At 37.4% G+C, this 10,663-nt stretch overlaps 1 pseudogene across 1 annotated transcript; it reads left to right on the top strand.

The window, feature by feature from the left end:
• Positions 1-3,267: 3,267 nt before the first annotated feature.
• On the top strand, positions 3,268-6,934 carry LOC149193662 (trihelix transcription factor GT-3b-like; annotated as a pseudogene). Its single transcript, XR_016254465.1, has 3 exons — positions 3,268-3,892; positions 5,262-5,832; positions 6,543-6,934. The product of XR_016254465.1 is annotated as a trihelix transcription factor GT-3b-like (transcript).
• Positions 6,935-10,663: the final 3,729 nt, after the last annotated feature.

Raw genomic sequence — 10,663 nt, 5'->3', positions numbered from 1 at the left:
CTGAGACCGGAGGGGAAAAGAACCATCCTTTCTTCTACTTTCCTTTATGCTTTCTTTTGCTGTTTACTTTTTTGGCTTCTGGACATGTGCTTTGCAAGTGTCCTGTTTGTCTGCAGAGCCTGCACCTAAAGGCAGTATTTTCATAGTCTAGTGCTTGCAACCAATTTTGTTGTTTATAGATCAGCCTTATGTTGTCAGGCAGCCCTTTACTTAGATCCACTTCCACACAAATTCGTGCGAAAGTGAAAATCCTTTCATCAATCCTTTCCATATCTGTTTTGATGTATTTCCCTATGCTGTTCCCGATTCCTTCCAAGACTCGTTCACTCCAGAAGTGTAGGGGAAGGTTATATAGACGAACCCAGACCGGCACTTTGGAGACTGTCATTTTGTTTGGATCGAAGTCTGTAAACCATGGGGTCATGAACAGCCCTGTCGTTCCCCAGAACCAAGGCCCAGCATTGATGATTGTATCTCTGGCTTCCCTGGATGCAAATCTGACTATGAAGAACCCTTTGGAGCATAAGTGTATATCGCATTCCATGGTCCAATTGGTGAAGATCCAGTGAAATAGATTCGTTGGTGTTGGCCAAAAACTGTTGAATCGGCATATTAGGGCCTGCGATTCATATGACTTAACATAGTCATCCAGCCCTGTGGAATCAAAATTAAGGGCTGGAGTTTGCCCTAGCTGGTCTACTATGTATGGCCGAGGTGTATATCCACCTTGATCTGGGGAGGATCCTGATTCTCTGTTGCCTTGGAGAATGTTTTTATAGGATGAAGCTCCCTTAGGTTTATGCTGGGGTGTTGTTTTCCCCTTTTCCCCTCCTGAACTGCTTGGCTGTCCCTGAGATGGTGCCCCTCCTCTCAGCCTGAGATTCAAGACAATGGTTTCTCCTGGGCTGATCTCGTAACTTCCCAGGGTTCTGTTGTCCTGGAGAGACCACCTGCCACTGACTAAATGTTGGATCTGGCCAGGATAGCCAGTCAAAGCACAAATTTGCTGCTTTAGCAGCGAAATAGAGCTATCTGCACTTACCCATACTAAGAAAGATTTCTTCTCAGGGGTTTTAATAAAAATCTGGAAACGATTTTTAGTTACCTGATGTCTGCGGTTTGGCTGAGATCTGCCTGAACCAGTGTCTATGCTGGTTGCCAGATGGTCCAGCTGTGTGCATTCTTCCAGATCTTGCCTCTTATTGGGTCGATCTGCCTTTTGTATGACGAGAAACGCGTGCCCTCTGCTCATTCGATGCCTATTCCCGCCGATCTGTTGCCTGGGTTCTGTATAGTCTTGAAACTTGCTCCGATCTGTTAGATCCGGCCTGGATCTGTGGAATTTGAGCCATGCATTTGTGTGATGGATTGGATCTGCTACGTGCAATCCCCCATCTTTGCATACAAAGGACGGCAGTGGAGCGATTGGCCTGATGAACAACCAACTGGCAAGGCCTGCATAAATCGGCCCAAACCCTGACGATTCTCCGCCCCCGAAATGGATTCTGAGCCAAAAAACAAAGATTGTCTGCCGATCTCTGTCCTCGTTCAGCTTCCCGGTCTTTTCCTTCCGATCTACCTTTGATTTGTTCAGCCCTTCAAGCATATCTGCTATGCCAAGAGCGTCGGGATCTTCCCTGGCGATGGGCCGAATAAACACATCCTTACAGGTTGATCGAAAGGGTTTCGGGAGCTCCGTCAACACGCACTTGAGGCCGAACCTGCAGAGGCCAGAGGCTATGGCCGTCCCTTCCGCGCCGCCTCCAACAATCGCCCAGTCGGTGACTCCATTTCCGGCGCAGGGAAAGCTCGCTACGATGGCCATCTTCCGTCCTTCCGTCTTGGTTAGTCTAGCTTTCCCCGTTAACTGGATGACCATTGAGTTAGACTACTCAAATTAAAAACTAACTTACAATTAATTAACTAAATATTTAATTATATAATTTTAATATATTATGAAATATTTAATTATATAACTCTTATGTATATTTAATGTAAACCCTTTTAAACTAACTCTTATGTATATTGAATATGTTACCTTATTTATATACGTTTTCAACTAACTTTCAGTTAACTATTTAATTATACATAAATTTAATATTAACCCCTTTTAATTTAATAATAGTGAAACTAACTTACTATTAATTTACTAATTATTTAAATATGTAATTTTAATTATATAACTTATTTATATATTTAATATTAATACTTTTGGTTCATATATTACCTAGTCTATATTTGGCATTAAACTAACTTTCAATTAACTAACTAAATATTTATTTATATTACTTAAATATAGGTAATCTCAGTGACTAATTAATTCCTATTGATTAATTTTTATTTAAAGATAGTTTTGTTAAAGATAGCCGTTGGGTGTTCTGCTCTGTCTATTTAACACGGTTGGGTGGGGTGTTCTGCTTTGGGTGTTCTGCTCTATCTATTTAACACGGTTGGGCCGTTATGCTCTGTCTACATGCAGCGTGTATCTGATCCCTCAACTTGTCCTGACGATGAACTACACTCCTTGGTGTCTGTATCTTATTCTGATTCTTCAACTTGTCCTGACGATGAACCACACTCGTTCACATCTGATTCTTCAACTTGTCCTGACGATGGACCACAACTAGTCACAAATGCATTCTAATGTGATTTAAGGTGAAAATTCTTCTAAAAAATTTGATATGGATCACATAAGCTTAAATTCAACAAAAATTGGTGGTAGTATTGAAAAATAGGAAAATAAATATTATTAAATTACTGAAAATCTTTTAAAAATAATTATTTTAATAATAAAAAATAATAATATTATTATAAAAATTAGTTAGATTCCATTTTTAAAGCAAGTTTTAGTGTGATTTTTTGAAAGTTTTTATGGTGGGTTTTTTTGGTGTAATTTCTCTAAAATCTGACAAGAATGTATTGAAATCACAAACTTGAAGGGTAATTCTATGCAATCGAAGTGCCTTAGGGGTTTTCCAAGGTGCTAAATCTATATACAGCCAAAAAATTAGTTTAAATAACACAAATCAATATTTCAACTTAAATTTTTCTATCAGATCCTAGCACCAGAAAGTCTAAAAAATCACACCACTTCTTTTTTAAAATATTTATTGTCCCTCATTAAAAATATATATATATATAAATAATAAAGTGATAACATGTGCGTGTTGTGAAATTTAAATATAGAAAGTAGCTTAAAAATCACGTTCGAAGATACTTGCTCATGAAAAATAGATCCAGAAAAAATAAATTTACACACTCGTTATTTTTCCAATTGACGACAGGAATGACATGAGCTCTGGTAATATTATATTGTTATATGAAATTTTAAGATAGACAAGTAGACAATGGAATTAGCTATAAACTGATGGCAGATTTGATTTCATATGAGCATCCATTGACCCTGACACCTGCCCACATTATTAAATTGTCGACCAATCTACAGAGATTAAAATCTGATATTTGCAACGTTAATTGTCTGTAATTGATATTAATCCATTACAGAGCTTTGCGTGGAATCTTGTGTTGTGTTAAAGAAGAGGATTCAAACATGGGAGTATTGTGCTTTTCTTAAAGCAGGACGAGCAGCGGAGGTGAAATGCAAGGGGACAGCATGACTACAGTGGCTGCATTGCCACTGCAGTCATCTTCAATGGAGGCAGAGATGAATCAAGCTCAATTGAAGAGGAAAGATGACAGACTCCCTCAATGGGGTCATCAGGAGACGAGGGAATTCATCGCCGTCAGGGCAGAGCTGGAAAAGGATTTCACACAGACAAAAAGAAATAAGACCCTGTGGGAGATTATCGCGGGGAAAATGAAGGCCAAGGGATACAGAAGAAGCGCAGAGCAGTGTAAATGCAAGTGGAAAAATCTCGTTAACCGTTACAAGGTACAATGCTTGGTTTATTTTGGCTAACGGCTTTTTATTTATTTTGGTTTTCTTTTCAAATAGAAACATGTAGGGTGGAGCTGCACTGCCAAGAGCAGATATCCTTTTCCTTTGGCTTAAAAATGTAACTCTGATAGTATATATTTTTTCAAAATGGTTCAATATTTGCATTCAGCCTTATTTCTTTGAAATTTGTATTATATGTAAATTTAGTAGGTATTGAGAATGGATTTTTGTCAAAATCACCCAAAACTTGCATTCAACCTCGTCCCTTTAAATTATGAGAATGAAACCGCAGACAGCGTAACATTTTCTTCCTGTACCGGACCTCATATGCTCCAGGATTGATGTTTTAGATCCAGCCCTTTTAGTAAAGGGTTGATCAGGACCTTACAATTTTGATCGGTATAGTTAGGAGTAGCCCAGTAAGTAAGGCCGACGCAAGACTTCTTGAGCGTACTTTCTTTTTTGTGGAAACGCAAATTCAGCCTTGCAATCCCTTTCTAATGAAAGAAATTGAAATCCAGTGCAATCACCTTTTTTTTCCCTGAATCTTTAATATTCACTCTAGGAAACATAGCTAGGAGACCTGTTTCCTATTATGTACCTGTTCCCATTCCCAACCTGAGATTTAATATTCAATCTTGCCATGTTATCCGAAACATGACTCGGAGACCTGTTTCCTGTTATGTCTCTGTTCCCATTCCCGTCATGAGATTTAATGTTCAATCTTGCTATGTTACTCGATACATGGCTAGGAGACATGTTTCCTATTATGTCCCTGTTCCCATTCCCATCTTGCAACTTGATATTACATGACTACATTACTAATCAATTTTATATGCATAATATATGATGGGAGCGAGGGTGGGAATCAGGTTTTGTTATCCCCTGAAACCCTTTACCTCCATTTCTCATTCCATTTCAACTTCTCATTTTGTTTATCAAAAACATGGGTAGGATACCCGTTTCTCATTATGCCCCTGTTCCCATTCCTTTCTACAGTCTTGACACTAGGAGTGGGGCGGGGATCAGGTTTTGTTATCCCCTGAAACCCTTTATTTCCATTTCCATTTCCCATTCTGTTTACCATTTCCTGTTTCTGGGCACATAGCAGTCTACTAACCTTTTTGTATGAAACAATGAAATTCTGTCTTGTGATCCGTTTTTTGGTGAAAGCCTCTTGTAACCTATTTTAAATGAAATTCTAAAGTTCAGTTTGTAACCCTATTTCTTCCAGTTTGATTTATTTATGGAACTCTGTGATGGCCTACAATGTTTCTTTGGATCAAGTCCAAACTTTGAAATTTGTAGCCCGTCTTGTTAATATGTTATAGATCTCTGATGCCAATGAGCCTTATATATTCAGGGCAAAGAAACCTCAGAGCCGGATAATGGAAGACAGTGCCCTTTCTTTGAAGAACTGGATGCGATATTTAAGGAACGGGAGAGAAATATGGACAGATTGCTATTAGAGTCAAAGGCTGGCATGAAACCCAAAGAAAAAGTGAAGAGATTAAAACGCTTGTTGGGGAAAAATCTTCAGATGATTATTCAGAAGACGAGGAAGAGGAAGAAGATGATAGTGAAGATGAGAAGATTATTAAGAGAAAGAAAAGTAAGGCCGATAAAGAAAGACACAGAGTTACGGCTGATAAATACCGTGCAAATAGTATGCAGGAGGTGCTTGAAGATTTTTTTCAGCAACAGCAGAGGTTTGAGGAGCAATGGAGGGAGGCAGTAGAGAGAAGGGAGGAAGAGAGAATATTAAGGGAACGAGAATGGAGGATAGCAATGGAGAAATTGGAAAAGGAACGGGTGATGAAAGAGCAGGCTTGGCGGGAGAGGGAAGATCAAAGACGAGCACGAGAAGAAGCTCGGGCTGAGAGAAGAGATGAGCTCTTTGCTGCTTTAGTTAACAAACTCACCCAAGAAGAAAGGTACTTTCTTCTGCATTACTGTTTTCTCGGATGACAATAGTATGTTGATGTTGTAGTAATGTTAGGAGCAGGATAAATGTAATCTTCCATAAGCTGAATCTGTAGGGGATTTATGCAATGGGTCTATGTTCAACTCTGACAGAGTGGTGTACACTGGTGTGTATTGGCAATATAGTGTTGGCATGGCAGTACTGCTCACATCAGCATGTCATGCTGGCACTATAGCCTGATCTATACATGAGACAGTACACCCCGCAGGTGTATGACATACAGACAGACATAAATCCCTGCAGCTTTGAGGGTGCTGGGGACTATATCTATCCTCGGCGCCTCGCCCATCTCTTGAAATATACTCAGGTGAGCTTGAGTTCATAATTCAAAGCAGTCGAGGTTGAGGTTCATCCCCTATTGTCCCTGTTTGTGACTCTTTCTAAGCCAGTGAACTTTCTCAATCAAATTTGAAATTGCGATGACTATGGCAAGTGTCACTGACTAACCTCTCATGCAAGCCCATTGTGCAAAGCCTTACAACTGTTGACATCTGCTGAAATTATTTATCTGAATGCTTAAATGGGAAGGGAAAATATGTGTAATCTAATTCTATCAAACTGCTATGCAATTTAACACATATATAATAGCAGGTTATATCTTTCTCTATATGCCATTTTTTGGAGCTTTATATCGTTAAATCTTTGTAATCATCTTTACAGGTCTCACATCTAAACATGGTAATTGGCGGAATATCCTCCAACGTTTTGTTTCAAAAGTTCTTTTGGAATATGAACAGAAAATGTAAGGATTGCCTACTGATATTTCACATGCAAGGAGTGCAATTAGATTATTGATTTTAGTTTCAAAAAGTCAAGGGATAGATGGATGTAATTACTTGAACATGATGATTTAGAAAACTCTGGATTGAAGTCAGTTGCAGCTGGATTCAGTGGTGTATTCATGTAGAGAAATATTTAAATATGGTGCTGATCTTTTCATAGAACGTGTGGAAATTCAAAGGCTCTTATCCAAAAGAGTCTGTTTATTGGATTGGTGATTACCTGTTCATTCATGCTCTAAACAAATTGGGTGAATATATTGTTGTTGCTTCCAGGTCCTCTTGTTGAAAATTAAATATGAGAATATCAGAGTAGCCTGACATATGCCTACCTCTATTATTATCATTTCTAAGTGCTTCAAAATGGTATATATGTTCAGGTGCTATCCCTTGGGCAATACCCTTTATAGTTATTCTGTTATTCCTACCGCAGCTCAATGCACATTGAAAATTTCAAAATGGCAGTTATGATATGCCAAATATTTTAATAATTGATTGCTATCTGACAATGCTTGTTCAAATTCTGCATAAGGTGCTCAAGTGCCAACTTTTAATTACCATATAATTTTAAAATTTTAATTGGTTTAAAATACATACCATATCCTCTATAAAGGCATTGTTGTTAATGTATATGTTACCAAGGTTGCGAGTAGAACAAAAACAGCTAATTTTTCTGTTTTCAGTCAAGCATCCATTGCATCCATTGGTATATTCCTGGAATAAGGAGGAACAGGGCTTGGAAATACTTACCTCGGCTTAGTGTTGTAATCATTAGGCTTGTAACAAACCTTTTTGTGTTAGGGGATATTTGCATAAGTTGTAAACTTAGGGTGTGATATAGAGGAATGAAAGTAACATCTGGACAGCCTTTAGGTGCTACCCACGGTATTTGTTGCCAAGATTGCCACAAGAGAGAAAAACCAATTTTTATTTTTATTTTTTTTCAGTTTTTAAGAGTAGAATCCATCGTTTGTATTCCTATATAGCCGATCAAATTTAGCATTTGGCTCACCTTAGATTAGTGTTGTAGCCATTAAGCTTGTAATAATCCTTTTAGTGTTAGAGGATGAATGCTATTTGCATAAGCTCTACACATAGAATGTGAATTAGAGGAATAAAACTAACAGCAGGAGTCAGGACAGGCTGTAGGTGCAATTAACTGATATAACTTGCGATCTTTATTGTATATGTCAGCACATCCATATAAGAATTGGCTGACGGGATGAATAATGGTCCTCAATTATAGTAGAGAGTGCTGGTGCAAGAAACTCGAAAATGATGCAATTGTTGAGAATGTATGTCAGGCTTTAGCATAATCCTGTACAGAAATTGAAAGTAAAATATGAGCAATGCTCATTGGTTTTGGTGGAGAGTGCACATGAAAAAGGATAATAACAGGACAAGTTCCTTTATGTCCCGTAAGTTAGAATACTATTAAGTGTACTTGAATAACAGTGGAACTATTATGACAAGTCCGTTGGGCATGGTCTAGTAGTTTAAAGACCTTATGGGCATGCACCCCTTGCTAATGTAGTTGAGCTTGAGTTCATAATTCAAAGCAGTCGAGGTTGAGGTTCATCCCCTATTGTCCCTGTTTGTGACTCTTTCTAAGCCAGTGAACTTTCTCAATCAAATTTGAAATTGCGATGACTATGGCAAGTGTCACTGACTAACCTCTCATGCGAGCCCATTGTGCAAAGCCTTACAACTGTTGACATCTGCTGAAATTATTCATCTGAATGCTTAAATGGGAAGGGAAAATATGTGTAGTCTAATTCTATCAAACTGCTATGCAATTTAACACATATATAATAGCAGGTTATGTCTTTCTCTATAGGCCATTTTTTGGAGCTTTGTATCGTTAAATCTTTGTAATCATCTTTACAGGTCTCACATCTAAACATGGTAATTGGCAGAATATCCTCCAACGTTTTGTTTCAAAAGTTCTTTTGGAATATGAACAGAAAATGTAAGGATTGCCTACTGATATTTCACATGCAAGGAGTGCAATTAGATTATTGATTTTAGTTTTGCCTAGACAAAAAGTCCAAGGATAGATGGATGCAGATGGATGTAATTACGGATGCAGATGGATGTAATTACTTGAACATGATGATTTAGAAAACTCTGGATTGAAGTCAGTTGCAGCTGGATTCAGTGGTGTATTCATGTAGAGAAATATTTAAATATGGTGCTGATCTTTTCATAGAACGTGTGGAAATTCAAAGGCTCTTATCCAAAAGAGTCTGTTTATTGGATTGGTGATTACCTGTTCATTCATGCTCTAAACAAATTGGGTGAATATATTATTGTTGCTTCCAGGTCCTCTTGTTGAAAATTAAATATGAGAATATCAGAGTAGCCTGACATATGCCTACCTCTATTATTATCATTTCTAAGTGCTTCAAAATGGTATATATGTTCAGGTGCTATCCCTTGGGCAATACCCTTTATAGTTATTCTGTTATAGTTATATATAATAGCAGGTTATGTCTTTCTCTATATGCCATTTTTTGGAGCTTTGTATCATTAAATCTTTGTAATCATCTTTACAGGTCTCACATCTAAACATGGTAATTGGCAGAATATCCTCCAACGTTTTGTTTCAAAAGTTCTTTTGGAATATGAACAGAAAATGTAAGGATTGCCTACTGATATTTCACATGCAAGGAGTGCAATTAGATTATTGATTTTAGTTTTGCCTAGACAAAAAGTCAAGGGATAGATGGATGCAGATGGATGTAATTACTTGAACATGATGATTTAGAAAACTCTGGACTGAAGTCAGTTGCAGCTGGATTCAGTGGTGTATTCATGTAGAGAAATATTTAAATATGGTGCTGATCTTTTCATAGAACGTGTGGAAATTCAAAGGCTCTTATCCAAAAGAGTCTGTTTATTGGATTGGTGATTAACTGTTCATTCATGCTCTAAACAAATTGGGTGAATATATTATTGTTGCTTCCAGGTCCTCTTGTTGAAAATTAAATATGAGAATATCAGAGTAGCCTGACATATGCCTACCTCTGTTATTATCATTTCTAAGTGCTTCAAAATGGTATATATGTGCAGGTGCTATCCCTTGGGCAATACCCTTTATAGTTATTCTGTTATTCCTACCGCAGCTCAATGCACATTGAAAATTTCAAAATGGCAGTTATGATATGCTAAATATTTTAATAATTGATTGCTATCTGACAATGCTTGTCCAAATTCTGCATAAGGTGCTCAAGTGCCAACTTTTAATTACCATATAATTTTAAAATTTTAATTGGTTTAAAATACATACCATATCCTCTATAAAGGCATTGTTGTTAATGTATATGTTACCAAGGTTGCGAGCAGAACAAACACACTAATTTTTCTGTTTTCAGTCAAGCATCCATTGCATCCATTGGTATATTCCTGGAATAAGAAGGAACAAGGCTTGGAAATAGTTACCTCGGCTTACTGTTGTAATCATTAGGCTTGTAACAAACCTTTTTGTGTTAGGGGATATTTTCATAAGTTGTAAACTTAGGGTGTGATATAGAGGAATGAAAGTAACATCTGGACAGCCTTTAGGTGCTACCCACGGTATTTGTTGCCAAGATTGCCACGAGTGAAAAACCAATTTTTTTTTTTTTGTTTTTTGTTTTTTTTGTTTCAGTTTTTAAGAGTAGAATCCATCGTTTGTATTCCTATATAGCCGATCAAATTTAGCATTTGGCTCACCTTAGATTAGTGTTGTAGCCATTAGGCTTGTAATAATCCTTTTTAGGCTTGTAATAATCCTTTTAGTGATAGAGGATGAATGTTATTTGCATAAGCTCTACACATAGAATGTGAATTATAGGAATAAAACTAACAGCAGGAGTCAGGACAGCCTGTAGGTGCAATTAACTGATATAACTTGCGATCTTTATTGTATATGTCAGCACATCCATATAAGAATTGGCTGACGGGATGAATAATGGTCATCAATTATAGTAGAGAGTGCTGGTGCAAGAAACTCGAAAATGA

Source organism: Pinus tabuliformis, chromosome 2_2 (genome assembly GCF_031772625.1).
Source record: "Pinus tabuliformis cultivar Carrire ecotype Pingquan chromosome 2_2, CPIR1, whole genome shotgun sequence".
Taxonomy (NCBI): Eukaryota; Viridiplantae; Streptophyta; class Pinopsida; order Pinales; family Pinaceae; genus Pinus; species Pinus tabuliformis.
Note: the sequence above shows the minus strand (reverse complement) of the source record. Positions and strands in the feature narration are given on the sequence as shown.